The 26,823-nt window shown below is 32.9% G+C and overlaps 1 protein-coding gene across 6 annotated transcripts in view; it reads right to left on the minus strand.

Moving 5' to 3' along the window:
* Positions 1–26,823, minus strand: part of LOC130449932 (fat-like cadherin-related tumor suppressor homolog) — a 424,769-nt gene that overhangs the window by 304,053 nt on the left and 93,893 nt on the right. The gene's annotated exons all lie outside the window — the stretch shown is intronic.

The raw sequence follows: 26,823 nt of genomic DNA on the forward strand, positions 1-26,823 counted from the left end.
TATTTGTTGGTTTAATATTTTTTTCAAAATAATGTTCTATTTCTCGGCTATCACTTAACAAATTGAAAGACCCAATAACATAGCTTTGAAACACTTCAAATTTCCCAAATGGATTGTTTTTACATAATTTACATTTGAACATTTTTCAGTTGTTAACAGCCCCTCTTCGCTCTATCTTGATTAAGTTTGTTCAATCCAGACAGGAACTATAAATAGATCCTCATCCTGTCCAATATCCAAACAACATTCAAAGCTCTAAGCACCAGTATCATAAAATCAAAACTAATTTGGAAGTGCAAATGCAGTTTAAGCAAGCTAGACAGGAAAAATAAAGTTACCCTGTAATGGATTCCGGGACACACCGGAGTAGAGAGAAACTAGTTATCAGATTCGCTAAAGTCCAAGAGCTTGATCCCTTCTATGGTATCAGCCACAAAAGAAAAGAAAAAGTATTGGAAAAAAATGTAAATCGGGGTAAAACTAGTTACTGGGACAATGCCAAGACTCTTCTGAGAAACTAACCAGAGATGATGATTGTATCGGCCTAAGTAAGTGCAACCTACGAATACTAACTGTCTCAATGGACACCTGAAGACTCTAGATGTAGCAGATTATATTGCGCCGAGGACAAAACCTCTATCCACATTCTCTCGAACTCCAGAGCACCTCACCTGGGTGAAGACGAAGATCTCTGGCAGATATAGCCATCCAAACATTCTGAGCTTTATAAGAGGAGTGGGTTTAATGGCTGCAAACACCTGGATCCCTAGTATAACAAGAAGAAAAGGGGACACAATAGATCATATTTCGTACTTCATTCATTCAAGTTTTTATCGTAGCTTTCCTTGCACATACCAGCTGATTTGGCGTCTTCGATTGAATGTAGTGTACTTTATGTAACTAAAAATATGATAAGATTCCTTTAAAATCGAAATCAAGTTGTTTTGGAGTGTCTTGGTCTTCCGAACACAAATTTGCAAAATCTACACCAAGGGGAGGTCGAAACGCAGCTGATACTCTACATTCATCATTACTGTTGAAACGACGTGACCTTAAGAATATGATGTTGAACTGTCCAACAATTCAAGGCTCCAAAAATGAGCTTAAATAGATCACTATTGTTTACTATTAAATCGTTCCAAAGCGTCAAACTGTCTATTACTACTTGGCCTTGATACCTGAATGAGTTCCGGATTTGTAAGGCGACAATTGTGACATTCGAAACCAAAAAATCCGCTTCCGTATTTGAGCTATGAGTCCATTGAAGCGATAAGAAGGCGTTCGCTTAAGGATATTCCAGCCGAAGCTTACAATAAATGTACAGAAATTGTGATTAAAGAGTGGCATGGTTGTATTGACATAAAAGTAGCCTATTTACCAACAGTTATTGAAAATTTGTATTAAAATACGTAGAAATATGGTTTTTGGCAATCCGGGACAAATTCCATCACATGGTAAGCAGATAATTTTGAAGGATAATACTTCACAAGTTTGCTTAATACAATCCACGTCTCTCGCATTGAAAAGACGGCTTGGAATGTATATTTATTAAATTGCGCATTTTTCTATAAATCTAGGCCTTGTGTTGATCTTGTTGGTGTCAGTTTTAGTCTGGGTTTGTTGCTGATTCTCTGACTTTGCTCTCCACTACGAAGTTTATCTTTGTTATTATATTTTAATATCTTAAATGTGCATCGAATAAGAATATATTTATTGGCAAACTTCAATAATACAATAATTTAAATTAGAAAGCGAAAACACGTAAATTACAAACACTTCTAGTTGTTCAATTTCCTTTTTAAACCAGGAACTGTCTAAATTCTCGGAGTGATTAATAACGCCTCGGAATCACGTTACCAACTGAAAATAATTTCGCGAAAACTCTTTGTTGTTCACAAATCCAACTAGGGATACAAAGATGTATATATATATATATATATATATATATATATATATATATATATATATATATATATATATATATATATATATATATATATATATATATATATATATATATATATATATATATATATATATATATATATATATATATATATATATATATATATATATATATATATACACCCCTGAGACGTTCTGTGTCTCCGTATTATTATATTAGGCCAGGAAACATATTTCCGTTGATCCTGTGGGATGAGAGAGTAAAATATGAAATTGTCCGCATGACGCTGCAGATTGTATAGAATTTCTTAAAATCTAGTTCATGTCTTGTTTGTTATAGTTTATAATCTAAGAAAAGTAACATTTCCATTTTAACCTAAATTCCTAAAGGTTTATTATCCATGTCTTCTGGTTGTCTTTATTTTTCTCGTAGTGTATTCACTGGTTCCTTCGTACAGAATCGATTCCTATGAATTCGAGTTATATAGATCCCATTCATATATACATGAAATCGATTCTCATGAATTAGATTTCTTGCGAATCGATTATTATTAATAAGATTCATATAAATTCGATGCATATAGATTCAGTATTCGATTAATATGGATTAGATTCTTTAAAGATCGATTATTATGAATTGTATTCATATAGATTCGATTCACATGGATTCGATGCATATGGATTCTATTTAGATTTGATTATGATTGATTGAATTCATATGGATTAGATTCCTACCGCTTAGATTCCTTTGGAATTGATTATTATTGATTTAATTCGTAGAAATCCGATTCGAATGAATCCAATTTATATCGATTCATATAGATTAGATTCATATATATTCAGGATTCGATTAATATCGATTAGATTTATATATTGTTCGATTATCATTAATTCCATTCATATGGATCACATTATTTAAAAATCGATTATTATGAATTGGATTCATATAGATTCGATGCATATGGATTCTATTTAGATTTGATTATGATTGATTGATTTCATATGGATTAGATACCTACCGCTTAGATTCCTTTGGAATTGATTATTATTGATTTAATTCATAAAAATTCGATTCGAATGAATCTAATTTATATCGATTCATATAGATTAGATTCATATATATTCAGGATTCGATTAATATGGATTAGATTTATATATTGTTCGATTATCATTAATTCTATTCATATGGATCACATTATTTAAAGATCGATTATTATGAATTGGATTCATATAGATTCGATTCATATGGATTCTATTTAGATTTGATTATGATTGATTGAATTCATATGGATTAGATTTCTACCGCTTAGATTCCTTTGGAATTGATTATTATTGATTTAATTCGTAGAAATCCGATTCGAATGAATCCAATTTATATCGATTCATATAGATTAGATTCATATATATTCAGGATTCGATTAATATCGATTAGATTTATATATTGTTCGATTATCATTAATTCCATTCATATGGATCACATTATTTAAAAATCGATTATTATGAATTGGATTCATATAGATTCGATGCATATGGATTCTATTTAGATTTGATTATGATTGATTGATTTCATATGGATTAGATTTCTACCGCTTAGATTCCTTTGGAATTGATTATTATTGATTTAATTCGTGGAAATCCGATTCGAATGAATCCAATTTATATCGATTCATATAGATTAGATTCATATATATTGAGGATTCGATTAATATCGATTAGATTTATATATTGTTCGATTATCATTAATTCTATTCATATGGATCACATTATTTAAAGATCGATTAATATGAATTGGATTCATATAGATTCGATTCATATGGATTCTATTTAGGTTTGATTATGATTGATTGAAATCATATGGATTAGATTCCTACGGTTTAGATTCCTTTGGAATCGATTATTATAGATTTGATTCATGAAGATTATATTAGATTAGATTAGAAATTTGGAAAGACTGCTTTTTATTTGAAAAATCTACTTCTGAACAAAAAGAGACTCAGATGGATTTATTATCTACGTACTTCAAAAGATACAGACTTATAGAGATACAAGGTGGTTAATATAAAACAACATAAAAGTAAAAAAATAGATAAATGAGAATATATATATTTACTCTAGAGAGATTCACACAATGGCACCTTATTGTTATTGCTTTCAATCTTCTCACACTAAACGAATGGACTAATATCTCACATTCTCTACTGAAAGTCTAGTTACAGAAACAAATTTCGCTACACAGCAAAGCTGACGTGTTGAAGAAAACTAATTAATAATACTAAAAGCCAGATGTTTATCACAGCGTTTTGGGAATTACAGGCTACGAAATTTAGACGGCATGTCATTGGTTAATGCTTATCAAATATATTCTTGCTTTTCCTAATTGGTTCTTGATAGTGCGCTCATAGATTTTAGTCACTGACGAATTTATTGTCTCACGTCATTTCGATAACATTTAAACTCAAGATAAACTAACGATTATTCATAGAAGAAAACTGTCGTGATGCGACTAAACAGAGAAAATGCATTTCTCATTGGAAAATCGGGTATACATGAATAAATTATAAAGGGATACACACAATTTCCTTTCGGCTTTTAACGTTTTAGCAGCTTTTAAGAGGATTGAAAATCTCCTACGGGATAACATCAATAGATGGGTTCGTTATTCATGATTCTGACACGAACAAATTGACTTGTGTTGTGAAGGGTATCGTACAATTTTTCTGTTGAGTCATTCAAATAGTCCTATTTTTTCTTAAACTCAAAAATTATCATACAAAATCGCAGTTGTTTCTATTTTAATGTAGATTTATAGTCTAGGTTCATAATCCATAGACGTATCACTTCTTTTAGTAAACAGTTATTTGATACCTTGAGTTTATTCATATGAAATACTTAAATATATTGCATATATCGGTTATAAGGGCCCGCGGGCCGGTTCCGGCCCCCGGGGTCGTATTAATAAGGCCCGCGATCGCAATGTGTCACAGAAAGCTTTACGTCAACAATCAGCAATCGTTTTGAAGACTTTCACAAAATGGAATGAAATGGAATTCCCAATTTTCAACAATACATTCAATTTTGAACCTTGACAGGCACAGGCATTTGCAAATGTTGATAAGATCTTCAATCGGTCAGTATTTTGAAAGAAAACTTTAATGAGATTAACGCTCTTACATTTTATACACAATATTTCAAGAGTTTGGATAATTACCCGGAATTAAAAAAGCATGTAAGCAATCGGAATTTAGTTCGCAAATATATGGTGGTGATCTAATCACCGTTGTTCCACCATTTTCTGCTATTCTATCAAATTCATGTTATTAGAACCTTTTTCCTTGAAAGGAGCACAAATAATACAGTTATTTTCTCACAAAACCGGGATCGAACTGAATATTCTTCGAATTTAGCAAATTCTGTAAATCTTATTCAAACAGCCATTCCTTCTGAGGAAAAAGATCCATCATTTGTTTGAACCATTCTTAAAGATGCCAACATTCATGTTCTCAAGGTTGTCAACGGTACCAGTAGATTAAAAAATTAATGAAACACTAAAAAATATAATAGAAAGACGTTCATAGACCTGAGAGCAGCATTCGACTCAATCCAAAAAAACATATTGTGGATGATCTCGAGAAGCGTCTATAAAAGAGTAAAAGAAATAGTACAACTCAATAGGCAAAGATTTTAAGGGTTTATGATGAAAAAAGGGATCAAACAATGGTACAGTCTAAGCTCTTTCTGAATACTGATATTTTTTCAAAATTCAAACACGGAAATATTCGTTAGGTTAGGTTAGGTCTCATCAAAACCTCGTAACTATTGTATATAATAAATTTTGGCCGTTTAAGCAATTAAATTGTTAATAACAAAAAACTGACCAGGGTTCCGGCATCGCAACCCTCAAAAACCAATTCTCCAAACCAAAAAACATAGATATCAAACATTTTTTCGTGGCGACCCATAAAGGGCAACGGGTACCCCTGCCAGCGCCCGGAGTAATTCTGAAAGATTGAAGCACCAACAAAAACTTGTGTAGAAGAGATAAAATAATTGCAAATGGAAATTTACATAGAATAATGCAAAAAAATGATAATATACGAGAAAAATGGAAACAAAGACTAATACCAAAAGAAAAAATAGAACAAGTCACAACTTTTGAATATCTTGGGACACTGAAACCGGAATGACGACAATAAGAAGAAGACATCAAAGAAAGTAAAGTAAATGACATGAGAAAGAATAGAAGTCGGTAGAATAGAATAAGAAATGGAATTATACGAAGCAACGTACAACAATCAAAGAAAAAATGAATAAGACTTTAACAGAGACAGATTAACAAAAGGAATATGGGAAGCAAGAACTATAGAAGAAGAAGAGGATGGAACAAACAAATAACAAATATAGGACAACAATAGCAACAATCAAATGATGATACTGGTACAGGACAGGGTAAATCGATAATAAATACATCCTTGAGAGGATAAAAGGAAAAATGAGAAGAATCGGTGCCCATTCAGTTGAGAGACGAGAAATATGAAAAGTTACGAAAATATTGAACTACCTCGCAATTTTAAATAATTTACGAATACGAAATTATTGCTCCAGGAAAATCAACCGTTCAGAAGTAGTTTCCTAAGTTTAAACAAGGCGAAATGACTATTGAAGATGACACTGGCAAAGGAAGTTTCCAAGACGTTATTACCGACGAAAACATCAAAAAAGTGGGCAAAATAATTATGTAAAGCAGTGAAGTGATGCTGATTGAGATTGAGAGTAGACACCAAAGACACCAAAACCAAAAACACCAACGAATTGATGATTCTGAGCAACTTTTAGAGTTAATCAAATGTAATAAACCCGAATTTTCGAGTCGATATATGACATGGCTCTATCATTTCACAAACAGATGCGACGAACCGTTTCCAAAGTGGGATAATATTGATTGACTATCTTAAAAAGAGCAAAACTATAAACAGGAACTGTTACGTAGCATTATTGAAGCATTTGCAGAACGAAATCGTATTATAGAAACTTATTGTAACTTCGAATCGCTCTCGAAATTTTGGTATTAGATTCCTAAAATCTCTTTATAAATAAATGGAAATTTTGTATTATTCTAACCAAATTAACGGATATCAACGCTTGACTAGTATAAAATTTCAATTCGTCGCATTTACTCAAAAATTTCGCGGTATTTCCCCGGAACGGTCACGAAATTAACGGAATTCGTGTTCCAAATACTTGTAGAAAACGAACCACTATAAAATAACATTGGTACGTGTGTCACCTGTCTATAAAACGGAAGCAGACACATAAAATAGTGGAATGAAATTTTGAAATGTCAGTCATAAAAGTTTTTACAGACTAAACAATATACTATTCTCTTTTCGAGTTTTGTGTAATGTGCTTAAATATACTTTTAATCATAACGAATTTAATGTTCCATTGTTGAATCATAGCAGAAAAAAGTTATTGAACTGCAACGTGGTTAATTTAGTGTAACAAAATGATTCGTATTTTGAATAACTAACTCTTTATGGTCCCGGAAATATACTTTATCAATTATATACAAAAGGAATTTCCAATAAAGCAAAAGATGATAGCGAGTAATAGACTATTACTCATGAATATTATTCCTAAATCACGAGAGTAGCGAGTAGTATCATTCATTATTCGCAAATTGAATACTACGAGGGTGAATCAAATATAAACAAGACTTATTTTTTAAAATATTTATTTTGATTTTAAACGCACAAACAATCATAGTTTATTTTTCTACATAATCTCCTGATTTAGAAACACATTTTTCCCAGCGTATAGGTAATTTTTGAATTCCTTCCAGGTAAAAAGAGTCAGGTCGTGTTTGTAGCCAATTGCGCACATATACATCAACCTCATTATCGCTGTGGAATTTTTGCCCTCCCAAAGCTTCCTTGAGAGGACCAAAGACATGGAAGTCGCAGGGAGACAGGTCTGGACTGTATGGAGGGTGTTCCAGTGTCTCCCAGCCCAGTTGCTCCAATTTTTGTACTGTCAGGGCTGCCGTATGGGGGCGAGCACTTTTCTCATTGGAAGGTGTCGTCTTTTGCGGCGATATGCAAATCTTGCATATCGCAATTGCAATATCCGAAGTTGTTAGACGCCTATCACCTTCAACAAGTTGACGAACATGATGATTGAACACGATGTTGCCCGCTGTAATGCTGGTGCGGGGTCTGCGGTCATGGCTCTCATTTTAAACACGTTCACGGCCCTCCACGAACTGTTTATGCCAAGCAAACACTCTAGCTCGCGACAGCGTCTTTTCCCCGAACTGTGAAGTCAATCTTCTCAAGATTTCGGCCGGTTTTACACCTTCTGCAGCTAAAAACTTTATAACAAAACGTTGCGCAATAGAGGGAGGTACCTCCTGCTCGGACATCGTAACGATGGACACTGAGCGAGTCTATGATGATGAGTCACGTGCTTCCTCCACTCCTGACAAACCAACCTAACAGCCAATAACAGCGGAACGTTCTTCCATCACTATTGCGCGCGCAGGTCCAAAAGTCTCGTTTATATTTGATTCACCCTCGTATATTTTGTCTACAACTATTGTATGGCACAATTATTCTTGTTAATTACTAATTAAATTGTTTTTTCTCGTTCTAACTTAGTATTTATCTTGTCGTTGATTTAAGATTTGGCAACTGAGGTTGATTTTCACCTTCTTAATTTTTTGCTGCTTTTATGTCACTACTCTCGCTCATACAAATTTTTGCCGATGATGGACCCCAATTTCTTTGTCGCTAACTTATTTAAGAACCAATAATTGAGGGAACCTGTGCAAATAACTTGACCTTTGGTCTGCAGACCTGCATTTTACAGCTTCATAGAATTTTCTATATGAATTCCCATTCCATCCGACATTTTACTTTCTCTCTGATTTTGTTATGCTTGCTGCAATCTGTTACTAGCAGCACTGGTATGCATTTTGAGTTCATAAAAAGCACTCAAAATGGAAATTTACAAAATTTAATGTTTTTATCCTCAAAATAGGTTTCAGTTTCGGCGATTACCTTTTGTTAGAGCCGAATTTCTATCCATCGAGCAACCTCTTGTTGCGTAAGCAATTCGAAGCACAATTTATGCAATTTTGCCACAGTTTTTATTAATTTGTTACAAAATGCATTATCTTGATGAAACAACATTTTCATCTTCTTCGTATGTGGCCGTTGCCCCGCGACTTCTTTCTGCAAATGCTCCAATAATGCTACCTAACAGTCCCTATTTATAGTTTTTCCTTTTTTAAGATAGTCAATCAATATTATCCCACTTTGGAAACGGTTCGTCTCATTTGTGTGTGAAATGATAAAGCCATGTCATATATCGACTCGAAAATTGGGGCTCATTACATTTGATTAACTCTAAAAGTTGCCCAGAATCATCAATTCGTTGGTGTTTTTGGTTTTGGGCACGCAATTTGAACAGAGCATTCACGATATGTCCAACAAGTTCCTTTGATCGTTTTGGTGTCTACTTCATCTTAATCAGCTTCACTTCACTGCTTTGCATAATTATTTTGCCCATTTTTTTGATGTTTTCGTCGGTAACAACGTCTTGGAAACTTCCTTTGCGAGTATTATCTTCAATGATCATTTCGCCTTGTTTAAACTTAGGAAACTACTTCTGGACGGTTGGTTTTGTCAAGTCAAATCAATAGGATTTTTTGCCAAAAAAAGACGCTTTTATAACACACGAAGTTCTTTTTAATCAATTTTGCTTATTTACTCACAAACTAATAGCACTACAGCTGTACAACGTACTTTTTGAATGTTATCGCTAACCGAAAATCATATAAATTTAAAACTAATAGAGCCATCTATGTCTCAGCCTGTGAACATTTGAGCCCGCCTTTATTCAACTCAAGAATAAGAAAATGATCCATACCCAAATCCCTACAACGACTGTGTTGATGCCAAGAGATATTAGACACTTTTTTTTGTTCAAATTTCTTAAGCCAGTTCACTGATTACCGTTAAAAGCAAAACACCAGAAAAGAAGTACTGGTCAAGAAAATTCCCTTTCAACAATCGATAAAAAGTCTTAATTGTTTTCCTTACTTTCTCTGTTAGCCTTGACTGAAACGAGTTAACAGGTTGACACTCTGAACCCAAGATAAAGTAATTGCGGATCCACTTTGAATTGTAGCTTTAATCACGATGTTGTTTATAGGCATCGTTTTATCCCTTTACAAACAAGAATATTGTTTTATCTACTAAGAATGGTCCGTATTTTAATGCTACCGTTAGGAAGAAAGATACTTCAAGCGGACATTTTGTTTCGCACAGGTCTTAACTGGGATATATTTGTAGGCTTTCGTTTCAGAACTTCAGTAATTACTTTGGAAATAAGTGGGTATTGCTCCATCGATTGCCTCGACGTATTAAAAGGATAAAGAATGTAGTACGGTGTGTCCATAATTTATTTGAAAATGCATGATACTACAGTACTTGAGGGATCGTAAACCAGAAACAAAGTGAATATTTATTCTACTATATATTATAGTAAATTATTAAATATCTCGTGAAATTTGCGAAATAAGATCGAACCAATAAGTTTAAATGTTGTATCTTCCTCTCTTGTTTCTTCTATTATTCAGCCTCTTGAAAAGTCTCCAGCTTTCGTGCCATCTCTTGAGATGTCGGCCGGGGGGTCACCTTGAAGTTGGTTTTTCATCCTTTACCCATTTAGCCCATCGATCTTCCATCATTCTGTCGACGTGGTCTCTCAAATATCGTCAACTAAATTTATCATTTCTGCTGCCCTCATCATATTCTTCGTTTTTCTTTGTGTCCGGTCGAATTTTCCCTGCGTATGTAAGTCATTTGCCATATCCATCCCTCCGATATAATCAGAGATTCTAGAGGCATTATTCACTTGAATTCCTCTTGTTGTAAGTCAATTTCGCCTGCAGTGTCTTGAGGTGGATTGAGTAGCTTCAAACGCACTGTAGCCGTTCTCAAGCACGGAGAAAGCTGGTGGACAAGGTTAGCAATCGTAAAAGAGATTCAATGCTCAAAGTAATACTAATAGAGCCTCCAAAATGTATCGTTTCTCATAGAATTTCAAATGTGTTTCTTAAATATCTGCCTTTCTCCAGAAAGTAATGTAGACACACCTTGTGAATCCCAGAAAACGATGACCTTTAACTTTCTGGCCGATAGGACAGTCCTCATAATCTTGGTAACACGTTGGTTAGGTAAAGTCCACTATTTCTTGATCACTGGTATGTACTAGTGGATCCATTTTCTTTCAACTGTCTCGAAACAACGCAGAAACTCTTTTAGATTGCGTTGCTCTGATGTGGTTTCACACACATCGAACCGACAGCTTTCCATGTCCTAAATTTCATGCAGCGACTGAGTACTGTCATCGTATATACTTTCTGGAAAAAAGCTACAGAATTACAAAAAAATTTTGTCAACGTATAATATTATGTTTATCATTTATTTCCGGTAAATCGATACGAACTTTTATTATTAAAACTAGTATTGATCAAGTAGAAGAAGTTATAGTAATTTCTCAAATAAATTCCATCATTTTTCATGACCGAAAAAAGTCAACTAGAAAATCAATTCGCCGACTTAACAAAGAAAAAAAAATTAAGCACTCAAGCCTCTAATCTCATCTAAGGGAATTTCGAAAACTTTTAGAAGATTCATTACAAAAAGAGTTCTCAAGGTTTTAAAACAAATACATCCGAGTTTCAAATCAGGAAGTTTTTTACGTTAATATTAATTTACCTAATCAAAAATACCATCGCAGTAGAATGTGAGTTTTCTGTATTCGATCGAAAAAATGTTTTAGTTAGTAGATAATTTCGTCGTTGAATGCAGAAAATTTTGACTCATAGTCCAACCTTCATTATAGCATTTCAAATGTTTTAAGATAATCAAAGACCGAGGTCCGAAATATGAGTTTTCCCAGTTTTTCCAAAATCTCGTTTTTTCTTTTACTAATTTTATTTTTTACAACGAAATGGTTTTGTGATAGAGGGTGCAGAATGTAGATCGCTGAGCCATACTTAATTTAGAGCAAGGTAAATCCATTATACTGTTTTTTTACTTAATCATTGTCACATCAATTTAATGGGTAAAGTAAATATTAAAGCAGTTACTGGATGTCAAAGCTTTGGTATGCAGATGACACGATGATCACACATGAAAACGAGGAAATTTGCGAAACTATGTAAATCACTTTTATGGGAATAAATACAGAAAAAATACTGACCATGATAATGGAGAACAAATCAGTAGTGGGCAGAAATCAAATAAAAGGACTGTTTAAATTGGATTACAACATTCTGTTACTACAAAAAAGAATTAAAGCAGTTGATGGAATAAAATAGAAGATGTTTATGTAAGAATAGTAAGTACGACGTTTACCTATGGGAAAATGGAACTGGTATAGATAAAATTTGGAAAATTAACACACCACTCATATTTTTCTCGATAGTCTTCATTTATTGATAACTCACTGTAGGACAATTAGGCCATGGAACTTATTTGAGAGTAACAGTTGTTATTTAAGTTAACAATAACATCACATAATCTTGTTTTGACATAATTCGTATTAAACTTCGTTTCAGACTAAAACTGTGTTGAAATTTTCTTTAAAAATGCAGATTAAAGCATTAAAGTTTCTGTTTAGAAGCAAGCTGTTGATCGTAATTGCTTTTATTACATGCATGGCTGGAAGTTAATTTGGAATCGACTCTCCTGAATGAAAGATATTCAATGCTATTTTAGAAGACATAATTCCAGCATAATGAGGCGACATAATTGTTGATTCTTTGAAACAAAGTGTTCTCAGAAACAGGAGAATCATCAGCAATCTGCTAAATATGAATTATCAGATGTTCGAAATATCGATATATCATCTCGAACGGTTAGAAAACGTTTACGTAAAGCAGGGTTAAGCAACAGAAGAATAACTAACAAATATTTACTTAGTAGAGTTCAGAGATTGTAAGACTAAATCATAATTGAACCATCAATGATTGGAAACGGGTTCTGTTCTCCAATGAAACTAGCGTTATGTATCGCGAAAACAAGGAAAAAGGTTCGCCAGCTGTAATATCTTTTCATTAAGTGCCTTGTGGTGGTAACTATAAAAGGTTTTGATGAGGAATTTACTTCGATGCTTGTTCGGAATTGGTCCCTATACGTACGAGGATTATGACCGCTCAATTTTACTTAATGGATAATGGATATGAGCCTATAGATGGGACTATCTCAAAAAGAGGATTCGAAGTCATAGTCTAATCACAACCGAGTCGACTAATTTGTAAGCGTTCATCATTATTTCAATGTAATTTAGTTTTTTTTTGGGTTTATATTGTAAATATTTAGATTAATTGAAAAAATCGGTGCGCCAAAATTTGAAACTTTTTCATATCCTATTACTCACAAACAACATTTCAAATTCGTATTTTTTATGTAACTCCATTAAAGTTAAAGCTATCACATCCCATAAAAATCAATTTAAAGGTAGTTTTCAGGACTACAAGCCTATGTATGTTAGAAGGGCTTGAGATCCTCCACATTTTATTAATAAAAGGTCAAAGGGCTGAGGATAAGCAATCCTCGAACTATAGTGACAGATTTATTTGGTTATAACTCCGTCAATTTTTATTCTACAAAAAAAATGAAAAAAACAGAATAGTCGTCATAAGAAATGCTTTAATTTGATTGTTTATTTATCATTGTATCTCTTATAGTTATGGAGAAAAATGAGCAAAAAAATTTTTTTTTAAAATCAAAAAAAAAGTATCATTTCATTCTCATTTTTTTCAAAATTATGCATTTCTAATCAGTCAAAGTTTCAAATGTCGTAAATAACATCCAAATAAAGTATTTGGTAAAAGGAATAAGTTTAATTTTGATTTTCAATGGAATGGCATTAATTTTAGTGCAACTTTTTTTTGGCTTTAACTATTTTACATTATATCTCACAGAAATTTCAATCGAAACTACTTTTATCAGTGGTCATTTGAAAGGTATTTTTAAGCTCTTTAAAAAGTATTCCGTGACTTTTTGTTGAAAAATGTATCCTTTTCCCGTTATTTGAGGTTAAATGCTCAATTACTAAAATCAAAAGCTATTCAAGTATCTATAACTTGCTTCAGGTAGAACATTAAGATTTTAAAATATATCTTAATATCATTGTTTTTTATAAGCTTCATTTTGGTTCACACACTTTTTTCGATAAAATACATCATTACAGAGTTATACGTAAAAAACTATTGAAAAATGCGGTTTTTTTGCTTTAAATTTGCTGATTTTTCGTTTTCTTGGGTTATTTTGGGTGAAAAATTTTCCACACACTTCGGCACCAAGTAGATCCCGGTTTTTGGATACACACCTATCATCTGTCAAAATTTCAAATGAATCGGTGCTTAATTAAAGAATTCGGAGGGGAAATCCTTGAATACCTGACCTATTAAGGTAGTTTGTTTTCGGTAATCCATCATACTAACCTCAGCTTTGCATCATAGTCATCCGAAAACAAACAACTTGATAAAATATTCCTAAACTATAAAAATTCCTTTTTTCTTTCGAATGACGAATTTTTTCAAATGCTTAAACTGTATACGAGGGTAGGAGTACAAGTCATAACAACAAGTTTTTTTCTTGTAGATATGTGAACGGATCGAAAACGTATTTGGGTCATTTAGACATTCTGCAGGTACATTGTGAATGCAGAAGAACAGATGGTTCTGTAATAGTTTGGAGTAGCGTAGGAAGAGCTGTGAAATAAATGTCACAGTATATCATACACTAACTTACCGTACATTAACACGGTTGAGTAGGAAAGTTTCAGCAAAGACATATCACCGAAGGATGACCGGTCAGTGTATGGACAGACGTTGTGCGTACCGTCATCGACCAGCTCATGCACGAAGACACAAGAAGGATTCTACTTTGACTTTGATCTTATTCGTACGATGTAGGCGGTTTGCACTACGGAAGACGTTGTTAATGTTGTGTGCCAACAGTGAACCCGTGATACTCATGATGCAGCAGATGATGAGGCTGATGGTATTCGGCGCCTTCTACATCGTTGGCAGTATAGGTTTTCAATAGAAATTGATTGTTTGTAGTAATTTAAACTTAAAATGCTATTCATTGTCCAAACATGTGATTAACACCTTGCCTATTCGTCTGTATAACCGGTTTTGTATCTTTGGGAAAAAAATAATAGTTGCTATGACTTTAGCCCCTCGTATTAACATCGATACGAAGCTAAGATGTTCTAGAGAATTGCATAAATAGTAAATACCGTGAAGATTTCTTTTTTTTACTACGTTTGAATGAGAAAAGTATCTTATAACCTAAAGCGAAGTATGTTTAGTTCGAGGTTAGGTATCCTGTTTTCGTTTCGCAGCTTTATATCAGTTCGCTGTCAAAATACAGGAAACGATGCTGCATACACTTTATGTTCGTATCGCAAATATGAATGCATCGATGACTTTACGCTTGTAAACATAAATCTATTGTATATATGCGTTTGAATCTCTGGTATTTATACGGTTATATATATACCACTACAATGTTGATTTACAACAACGACAAGGGTATTTAGTAAATTTGAATTAATATTCATTCACAAAGCTGGTTTGTGATCTGTTATCAAGATAAAATGTTCCCGTTTCTATAATTGTGAATAACTGAGTCCCGGTGGGATTTTAATTTTTGTGATTTATATAGAAAAGAAAATTCATTTCCAGATGCATTGTGGAATTAAACGGAAGTTAACTGTTTAAATTACTAATCCTAAATTACTTCGTTTTAATTTTTTCCCTTAGACTTGTTGATATTTCCATTTATGTTATATTTACTAAAACATTGCTGATTAGAAATAGATAATAATCCTTCTCAAAAGTTTCTAATCTTGATTCTTTTCTCTGTATATCACAATAGTAATTTGTTTGATCTTCCATTGTTATATCCTGCTCAGAATCGGTGTTATTTTCGCTTCCTGAAACCACTACGTCATCATTAGTTTCTGTCTCAGCCCATAGTGCCTGGAGCCTTTTCTGTTCCTCCTCGTAAGACATGATCGATATTTCCGAAGAAAAGATTTAATTAACTTTTTAGTATCATTTAACATAAAATTTAACCCGGAAGAGAGGGCGGATACATATTTGAGAAGCTACAGGGTCGGACACGCGCACAGCTTTACATTTGGTTTCATTTACAAAGAGTTTTTCGCAACTGGGGTTTATTAAACCCCACGTATGTAACGCCGGGACAACAATTGCAGATTACAATTGAGAAAATAGTACAACAAAACATGCGTAAATCAACATTCACTCGGTTATGCATATCCAACGAATCAACGTTTCAAATTTAGATTGGCATCCTGGTGAAGAGTTGCATCCAGACTTCCTTGGTTGTGTGGACTGTCATCTAAGCTAAACGCATTAGACGTCTTTACATTGTGGAATGTACAGGTACCAAAAATCTACTACTAACATAACTCGAAGAATGATTCTTTGATTAAGCAGAATACATCTTTATGAACGATTCGGTACCGTACTTGAAGCAGAAACTGCTTTCCTAGATAGTTATGTCCCTGATTTTCTGGAATTAGGTAGTTCTGAGAGTGCTCTGTCGATACAGTAAAAATTAAAATCAAAATTTTGGCCACTAAGCGATATATTTTTGTTTAAATTTTCAAAATTTCTTAACGGGGGGTATTAAAAAGATTTGTCTCTATAAGCGATTAAAAATAAAACTTTTATTTCATCTAACTATTATTAATCTATTACTATTAATTCATTACAAATTACTGAGTGGTATTGATTAATTATTTTACAGTGTACTCTTATTGAGGACGGTTTGTTTAAGCATCAAAAATAAAAGCAGCTCAAGCATTTCGGTCAGTTGTAACTGGAAGAGATATAGATCCAATAAAATCTTATTTAAGCTCCGTAAGCTGTAGACTAAAAATGTATCTCGTATAACACCCTTATTCGGGTTATTTTTTTTTTACTTTAAAAACCATCTTCGCGAGAAGTACACCAAGATATAATACTTGGATTATCTCTGAGGATTTTTTGATACAAAGCACGTTTAAGATAACAATTAATTGAAGCGTACAGTTGGATAGGGGTCTGTGCTTTTTCTAATTTCGTTTTTTAAACATTAATTTTCATCGACATATTATTGATTCACAGCGCGTAGAACACAAAATTGGAATAAGGTCTTTTTCTACGATTTACCTGGGCGTGGAAAAAAGTTAGGACAAATATGTTTCTAAGCATCAGTAGCTGATAAGTTAGAAGATGTGCTGGAGGTCTTCTTTGGTGAGTGCCTTCAGGAGCTCTGTCGTTTTTTGCTTTACCGCTTCCATCAACTCGGGTTCCTTTCAAAGCAGATCTTTTTCTAACCTTTCAAGGAAATCTGAGCAGACCCGTTGATTGAACAGCTTTTGGTCAGGAGTTTTTTGGCACGAACTTCGTCCAGACTTTTATCATGTCTAATTCTTCGTGTAAAATTTTTCTAACCGTTTCTTCATTGGCATTTACAGCCTAGATTATCCACTGTACTTCTGTGGCCTAGCACATGCGATTTCTTGCTTTTCCTCGCAAGAAGTAATCCTGAAGAGGGGTACGTTTTGCGGACGTGTTAGCCATTTAAGAACGCGTGACAACCGTTTTACGATCAATTCTATTTCTGAGAGTTTTTAGAAGCTCTACGACCGTTGTCATTCACATAACTTTGGAAATATTCATCAGACGACAGCAACAACTTCACATGTTGACTGAATGCCCCAAATATGCCTCACAAAGATTGAGGTTCCAGTTTAAGACCAACTACGAAGAATGGCTTGGAGCAAATCTCTTTCGTGCTTCAATTTCTAAGGGGGATGTGAATCTTTACGATAAATATAGAACAATTATATATTGATAATAACTTTAAAAATGAAAAAATACTCCTCGTATCAATATAATCGCCCGCATCACATAAATAAACGAATAAAAAAATTGTATCACAGTTAATTGGTATCATTAATTGACTCATTCTTGTTTTGTTTCTTATTTTTTTCTGAGAGATCAACTTCAACGGCAGTGCGGTAGTTTTAATGAGCTGAACATGGAAAAATATTTATTGTTAATGTAGTTTTGATTGAATTATTTACTACGTGAATGGAACAGCTGCGTACACATGTGTGCGAATTAGCATACGACGTTAGCATGTGTTTTCTTGAAGATATAACAAGGTAAAACCCGAATCTTCAACAGGTTTTCAAGATCTGTTTATTATATTACGACATATTGCACATTTCCATAATTATAGAATTTTTACTTGATTTTATTGGAATTAGAATATAAAGTATATACTGAATAGAATATCCTGAAAATAAATATGATAATTTAGTTAAAATGTACGATATTTATAATTTTGTAAATTATATCTCTCAATAAACAAGTTCTTGTTTGGTTATTTTGATGTTATTTCTAATACTGAATACACTGTTTACACCAACACTTACAATTAAACTGTTTGACGTGCGTTTCGATAACCAAGTTATCGTCTTCAGAGACTTAAGGTAAACTTCAGAGACGGAAGGCAATTTACCTTCAGTCTCTGAAGAGGATAACTTGGTTATCGAAACGAGCGTCAGACAGTGCAGTCGTGAGTGTTGGTGTAAACAGTATATTCAATATGAATATCACCAACGGTTTCAGAAATTCCAACTTAGTTATTAGCAATAGTTTTTTAAATATATATAATGGGACCCCCATTGATGTCTGAAGGTTCTAGTTTCTTTTCTGCTTTGTTCCAAAAAGGAATAGGGCTGAAAATTAAACTTAGAAAATTGAAAAAATAATTTTGTGTACCGCATTTTCCAAATATGCTGATTTTAGCAGTTGTTCTGTATTGTTCTATAGTGTTCCATTAAAAATTTTTAAAAATTGCTTGAATATTTATTTGTTTTGGTAATTTTATATTTTCGTTTTATACTTTCGCGGTCTCCTCGTTTTTTAGCTCTAGAAAATCGAAAAATCATCCGATTTCGATGAATTTTTCTTTTAAATCATCGTTTTTACGGAGGATTTATGAAAAAAAAAAATATCGGAAATATTTCACCTGGAGATTTCATATAGTTTTATGACTTTAAATGTGATCATAAACGCACTTCTTCGATAATAATGGTTCATAACTTTTTTACAAAGCATCAAACGCAGTTCGTATAATTTTTTTGTTAATCTACACAAAAAATCGAACATTTTGGAAAAAAAATTGGAAAATGCTTGTTTATTCATTTTTTATCTCACTTAGATATGATTTCATATGGTTTTCTGACTTTAAATGTCATAAATGCTCTAGAAAATCGAAAAATCATCCGATTTCGATGAATATTTTTAAGAATCTTCGTTTTTACGGAGAATTTATATGAAAAAATATAGGAAATATCTCACTTGAAGATTTTATATGGTTTTATGACTTAAAATTCTCTGTAACAGTCAACCTTAGTAAGATACCATTTTTCTAATGGTGAAAATTTTCAATTTTTCAAAGTTAACTTTTAATATTGTACACTGGATTAAAATAAATGATTTTATGAATGTTTTTGTTCTTACAACTTTGATGATTACTTAATAAAAAAGGTACAAATTACTATATGGGTCAATTTGACCCATATAATTCTTTAAAAATAGGACAAATTCGTCCAGTGTTCCCTATCAATGGAAATTCATGACATTTTAACGTGATATTAAAGAGGTAACACAATGGTTTTGCAAGAACAGATGCACAGTCTCGTGATAAAGAGGCTGGTAACCCATGGGGACCAGATAACAAGCTCGGATTTAATTTTTTGAAGCTAGTTAAAACTTCATACTCAGTAAAACAGGATGGCAAACAATTTATACTACTCGGATCGCTATGGTCAAAATAAGGTAATACATATAGCTCATACAAATAACTAAAGAAAGGCACAAATAAAATAAAATTCAAAGTATAATCCAGAAAACTACAATGAATAACAAAAATGTACACGTGAAGATTGACTATACAGTAATCCCAAAATAGGTATTTTTATTAAAAATCAATAACAACATAAAATCAGTGCGCAGCATGCTCCGTATTAAATATTATTAATAATATATACGAGGAGAGATTAGATTTCAAATGGCAAATGATTGTGCATTTTTTGTGCATTGTAAAGGATTGAGCCGTTAACTAATTATGAACGTTGAATAGATAGGTAAAGGTCGTTCCTAAATGGATAACCGTGCAACTACCTTTCTAAAATTGGAGAAACGTGCTTACGAATTAGGCATGCGGATACAAAGATGAAGAGTCAGAATTTTTAATCTTTCAAAGAAGTCCTTGCCGTGAGTAATGCTGTTCAGTCTGAGTAAATATCTATCAGCTCATTTTTGTAGTTTAAATATTCGCGCTACACGTACCCCAGAAGGGAAGGGCATATGAGAATTGCGACTCGATAAGGTCATAATAAACTGGTGGATAAATTCTGTAGGTCGAGGCAAAAATTCTCTCAAATGTGCCATGAAAAAACGAATTTTTTGAACTATGTAAATGTAAATTTACATCGTCTGAAAATAAATCTTGACGTGATGTTTTGTCCCGATACGTTATCCTTTTTAAATGAATGTTGTCTTGAAAAAAATAAGTTCATAAATCTGCCTGCCTAGCAGAAGCATATATAGAAGATAGTTTAAATAGCAAAAGTGGATTTTCAACAAAATATTGCTCAACTTTTTCCAGTTTCTGTTGTCCAATTATTATTCCGATAATTTAACAATCAATTAATAATTGCCTCTATAAAAATAACTCGTGCAAAGAGTGATATTTCATGTTTGCTTTGTGAATTATTTTGACAGTGAAAAAAAAATGTTTTTTTCATAGTAAAAAATGTTAACATTTACTCATCTGTATTATATGGGTTATTCTGAGTTGTTTTACATTTTTTCTAGATTTTAATGGTAATTATAAGTTGTTCTAGGTTTGTTCTACTTTGTTCCATAAAGACATCAGATTTTTAAGAAGTGTGACCGCATTTACAAGGCGATTTAGGCGTTTTTCTAGGATTGTTCTGTGTGATTATCAAATATACCGAAACTACAGATAATAATGAAAAATTTTATTCACTTTGGAAGCATCTTTCAATTGGTAATTTTTATGAATTATTTTATATTATTATTAATTCGTTAAAATAGAATAGTAACAAAAAAAAATAGTTCAATGTTGATGAGCACAGTTTAAATCAAATTATCCATTCGATTTGCATAGATAAAATTTTTTTTACATAATGAACATGAGCACATATAATTTAAATAATTAAGAATGACCTAAATTTCTCTAAGTGATATTGTGAAAATGCAAAAAGTTATAATGTAATTAACGATAGATCAAAAAAAAATATATAATTACGCTAAAAAATTGATAAATAGATAAATGAAGTGGACACTTGATACGTAACGATAACGATAAAGCATTCTCAACATAGTCGGTGTTGCAGGTTTCCTGGTTTTCCTGTAACCTGGTGAATCCGGTCGAAATGGCCGATAATACAGCCGCCCCAACTTAACAACACACACCCAATTGACTCAAAAAGTATTATTTTTGCTCTCGTTTTTTTCAGTTTTTTAATCCCTCACGTGGTAGATCGATACACACACAATAAGTTGATATCTCACCAAAATCCCTACAATCCCAAACCTGCTGGCAAAAAGTTTTCCTACATCAGATATATTTTAGAATTAAATCATTCCTATTACTATTTCCAAAAGAAGAATACCCAAACGAGTCTCTATCGCTTTTTCTCAAAATTATTCCAAAAATAAATTGGGGACAGAAAAAGAATCGGCGGACCTAAGTCAAAATGGATCAAAGGTGTGATATGGGACCTTGAAACGCTTATAATCGAATTTATCCGTGAAGAAGTCATTGTCCACAAGATTCAGATTCAGATAAGGCCATCAGCGATTGCCGGTTGTTACCAAAACTTAAAGAACCACTGTGTGGTAAAAGATTTTTTTCGATTAATAAAAAGTCGCTGTAAATCGAAGGGCATTTAATTAACTCGTGATCACACATCGTTATTCTACAACTCACGTATGTATCTCAACTTTGGTTTGAATACCGTGAACATAGATGACAGAATAAATTTTGTTATTATCTAATTTTATTGATAAACAGAATTTGAACTTACTCCATTTTTCGCCAGTAGCTTCAAAAATGTGTTTTTCTCGTACATACCTGAAAATAAAAAACAAAATTTCATTTATTGTGCTCACGATCTAGAATAGTTTTATTCGAAAGGCGTTAGTCCAACTAATATAAAAGCTGAACTAGATTCTATTCTGGATGAAACTGTTTCCAATAGTAAAATATTTTGGGTAGCAATTTTTAAACAAGGCCGTAAGACTCCAGGAATGTTGAAGAAATTCCCCAAAGGGGTACTGTATGATCGTCGACTAAAAGTGCGCGAGCTAGCAGACATGGTAAGCATTTCAAGAAGTGCGTTACATCGCATACTAACTGAAAATTTGGACATGAGAAAGTTGTACGCAAGATGGGTGCTGCGTTTGCTCACAATGGAACAAAAACAGCGTCGTAATGTTTCGATCAAGTGTTTCACAGAAATGAAGCCGTTTCTTAACCATGGCTGAAACATGGGTCATCACTTCACACCAGAACAAAAGAACATTCAAAACAATGAACTGAATAGGGAGGACCGGTTGCAAAGAAGTCAAAGACCGTTCCATCTGCAGGGAAGGTCATGGTGTCGGTTTTTTTTTAAATGCGCATGGGATAATTTTGATTGACTATCTTAAAAGAGGAAAAACTATCCTCGACGACGTTTGATTGTGACGTTTGAGCGAAGAAATCGCGCAAAAACAACCAAAATTCGCTAAGAAGGAAGTGTTGTTTCATCAAGACAATATACCATGAATTAAAGTTTGAATTGCTACCTTTTCGCCAGATTTAGCCTCTTCGGGTTATTTTCTGTTCCCTGACTTGAAACAATAGCTCAATGGTCAAATATTTTCCTGCATAAAAGGATATCGAACTTAATGGACAATGCTGAGAAACGTGTATGAAGCTAAGAAGAGATTATGTGGAATGATAAATATATTTTTGTGTTGGGACAGGGACTTCTTGGACTATCCTTTTATATATCTATAAGTCTTTTTCAATATTATACTATATTATTTGGAAGGCAACAATTTTTTTTATCTCGTTTGACAAAATACCAAATTTCGTTCAAGAATTGTTGGCAACATTAAAAATACTTCCGGCTCATTTCCAAGTTCTTCTTCGTTTCAATGGCCAACTTCCATGTTTATTTCTGATTCATTAACTTGGGTCAATTTTATTATCAATTGAATGAGTATGAGAGTAGCCGGCGGTCGTAAAAGCGCCCTAAGGAAACCTCCGTCATCTTAATATTAGGTGGGTTTTATTAAGGCCGTTCCATCCACCATGTTATTTCTCCTCTATTCTGGAAATAATGCCTTGATAGAATACAATTTGGGACCTCGTAAAAGTGTTTTTCGGATACAGGCACTCAACAAAAGAGATATCGTTGGCAATAAATGTCATGGAAAATATTATATTTCGTCTTCAGAAGTTTTTCGTTATGCATTATTAATTTAAAAGTATTTGACAATAATTCTATAGTTATAACTTTGATTATGGTTACAATTATAGGATTCAAACTAATCCTCTGAAAATTTTCATCATGCCCTTCGACATTAATATATTTCGCTCGTTAATTTCTGAAAGGTTTACTAAAAAAATAAAAATAAAAACTTCAATGAAACCCTATCAAAATAGCTATTCGTAAATTTTATATAATTTTAAATATATACGAGGTGAAGCAAGTAAATATATTTATTTATATAGCTTACTGGTGTTTAAAATCAATAACTGAGATTATAAAGAAAGTGATTCAATTGTCAAAAAGATGCTTCATTGAATAGGCCAATGTGGGTCGTGAATTAGTAGAATACGTCCACGTAAAAGGACTACCAATACTGCTTGCACACTTTAATGACATTTGACAGGCGTCAAATTCTTTATCAACGTAAAGTAGTGTTCAAACGAAGACGTAGGATCTGCAAGGACCAGCATCGCGATGGTCGACCAAATGAGGTGACGACTCCAGAAATGTTGAAGAAAATCCCCAAAAGGGAACTGGATGATCGTCGACTGAAAGTGTGCGAGCTGGCAGACATTATAGACATTGGTACATCGCATATTTACTGAGCATTTGGACATGAGAAAAGTGTGCACAAGATGGGTGTCGCGTTAATAGAGTTAAAAGGATATTATATTGAATAATAAATAGATTTTTTTCCAAAGCTGTTATGTTTTTTTCTTTGTATACGAAATACATACAAAAAATAATCAGAAAAATCTGGCATAACCTCCTTTCAGCTCTGGTTGCTACATTAAATTTGGTAATTTTTTAAAAGCGTGATAATTACGTAGATCTTTTGATGTGTCTTTATATTTTTCATTTACATTTGAGAGAAATAATAGAAAAAATCAAGAAGGAATAGAATCAGAATAAAACAATAAAAAAATACCAGGGAATTGAATGAGTAGGTGACCAAAAGAACTAACAACGAAAAAGACAATGAATTGACCAGATATATGACAAAATAAAGGCAAAAAAGAAGAAAAAGTAAGTACTTACCAAGGAGAAGAAAGCGTTAAAAGAATCAGTGGAAATGGACAAGGTTTCTGGAATTGCTTCAAAATAAAACAAAGAAGAATTTGAAAAATTATTATTATTGGTCAAAACTATTCATATATTCTGTTTGTTATCAGCCATCGTACATGATAATACAACGTAAATGGCCAAACAAAGAAACAAGACCTTTTATCTAACAATACTTTAATGCTTTAAACTTATTTAGTGTATATGTGATAATGTTGATATCGTTTACTTAGCCTGAAACTCTTAATTGATTAAAATTCTGCAGTACTTGTTGTTAAAATTGATTTGTTTGAAACACTGACCTACAATAACATTTTACATCACATTAAGGATCAGCATCTTCGTAAATATGGTTGTAGTTGAATGAACTTGTATATACAATATTATCATTATCTTTTCCCTTCTATAGACAAAGTTAACATTGGAATATAATGGTGCTTAATAAAATTAGTAACTCGGAATTAACGTTCACCTATGATTACAGTAGATTAAACCAAATAACAATTTTCGTAATCATTTCAAATTCTCCAGATAGTTTATAGAAGTTCAACATTTCTCAACCACTCGATTTTGCCTTTCGTCTCAATTGTTTAGTTTATTACCCAGAATTCCACTTCATCGCCAATTGAAAATGTTTGAAATTGATGAACGGTAATAACACTGCAGATTATTTCCGAGTCTAAAAACAGTTTGTTCTATCTCTCTTTTACATCATCTCTCCCACGGTTTTAGTATTGGATTCAGATAATTATCTCTGAAACTAATTCGTGGAAATGGTCTTTTTTTTTCTCCAATAATACATGTGGAAAGATTTTCAACGTTTTAATCTCGTCTTATGAGCAGTTTTCTTATTTACAGCTTGCAAGAGCCTAAGACCTTTATCCAAATCTTATATAAATTATACTCCACATAACTAGAAGGCACGCTTTTAGCAATAAAAAATCTTGGCAAAATAATTAAATTATTGATGAAAAAATTGATTATTATAAAAGCGTGGGATGCTGGTTTTGGCGTTTTTACACTTTGAGTTTTGTATTCGATGGATCTGTGTCTGATTCCCAATCCGGGGACTGTCCAAATGATTTTTTTAACTCTAAAGAGTAAAAAGACTCCTATTTACTGTATTCTTTTCTTTCCCCATTTTCTTAATATGTTGGAATAGTTTTGTATGGTAAGATGGACGATAGTGTTTATTGGTGGGTCCCTTACGAGGGTTACTACTTAAGTTTAAGATATGGTATAGTGATATGAATATGTTAAAACTGATACTACCATAGTAAAGTTTGAAATTTTTAATGGTGAAAGTACTCAGAACTTGTTATCCTTAGAATGCTATTTGAGTTGTTTACAGATACTTGAAACATGGTCAAAAAATGGAACATAAATCAACGGCAGTGTACCGATCAAGTTGCTTCGACTTTTGGTGATGAAGCGCCAACTCGAGACAATGTATTTCGCTGGTTTTCCTCATTCAATGGTGGTCACACCATTGAATGCTGCACCTAAACTGATATTGCAAGATCATCATTAGTTCCAGATTGATGCAAAGAAACAATGCGGTGCTTCAATAGCTTCAATGTCTATTGCGATAACAATCGACTGTATAAGTATTTCAAGACGACCAAAATCCAATAACAGTTATTCTCCCACGAAGAACTACGAAGCAAATTGTCGCCTATTTTTTCGACACCGTTCCATTAGAGAAACGTAGAAAGCTCAATTTTGAATAGAACACCCGCAATTTTTTGATAGAAGTGCTCGAAAAAATTAAGGAAAATATCTAAGAAGACGAATGATTATCCACGATAATTGCGAGGTCAACGTTTATCACATATTTTTTGGAGGTGCCTCAATTGGAATGGAAAAAATGCTTCGATAGTGCATGCGAAAGTACAGTCTTTCAAAACATTCGCATGCAATTTATATCATTGCATTAAGGTTTAGCCAATCAAAGCTTGTTATATTTATATTTTTCTTCGGTAAACGTTAAGTAGGAACCCCTGGGTGACTGATATATAAACGTGATTCGTGTCTAGAGGATAGCTGGTGAAACTTCTAGCGCGTAACCAATAGATCTGGATTCGATTCTTATTCCGGGTCGTTCAAATCCAAAGAACATTGAGGAGGAATCAATATTTACTTTTTTTCTATTATACAATCCTGTACATTGAC

The sequence above is a fragment of the Diorhabda sublineata genome, chromosome 10 (assembly GCF_026230105.1).
Source record: "Diorhabda sublineata isolate icDioSubl1.1 chromosome 10, icDioSubl1.1, whole genome shotgun sequence".
Lineage (NCBI taxonomy): Eukaryota > Metazoa > Arthropoda > Insecta > Coleoptera > Chrysomelidae > Diorhabda > Diorhabda sublineata.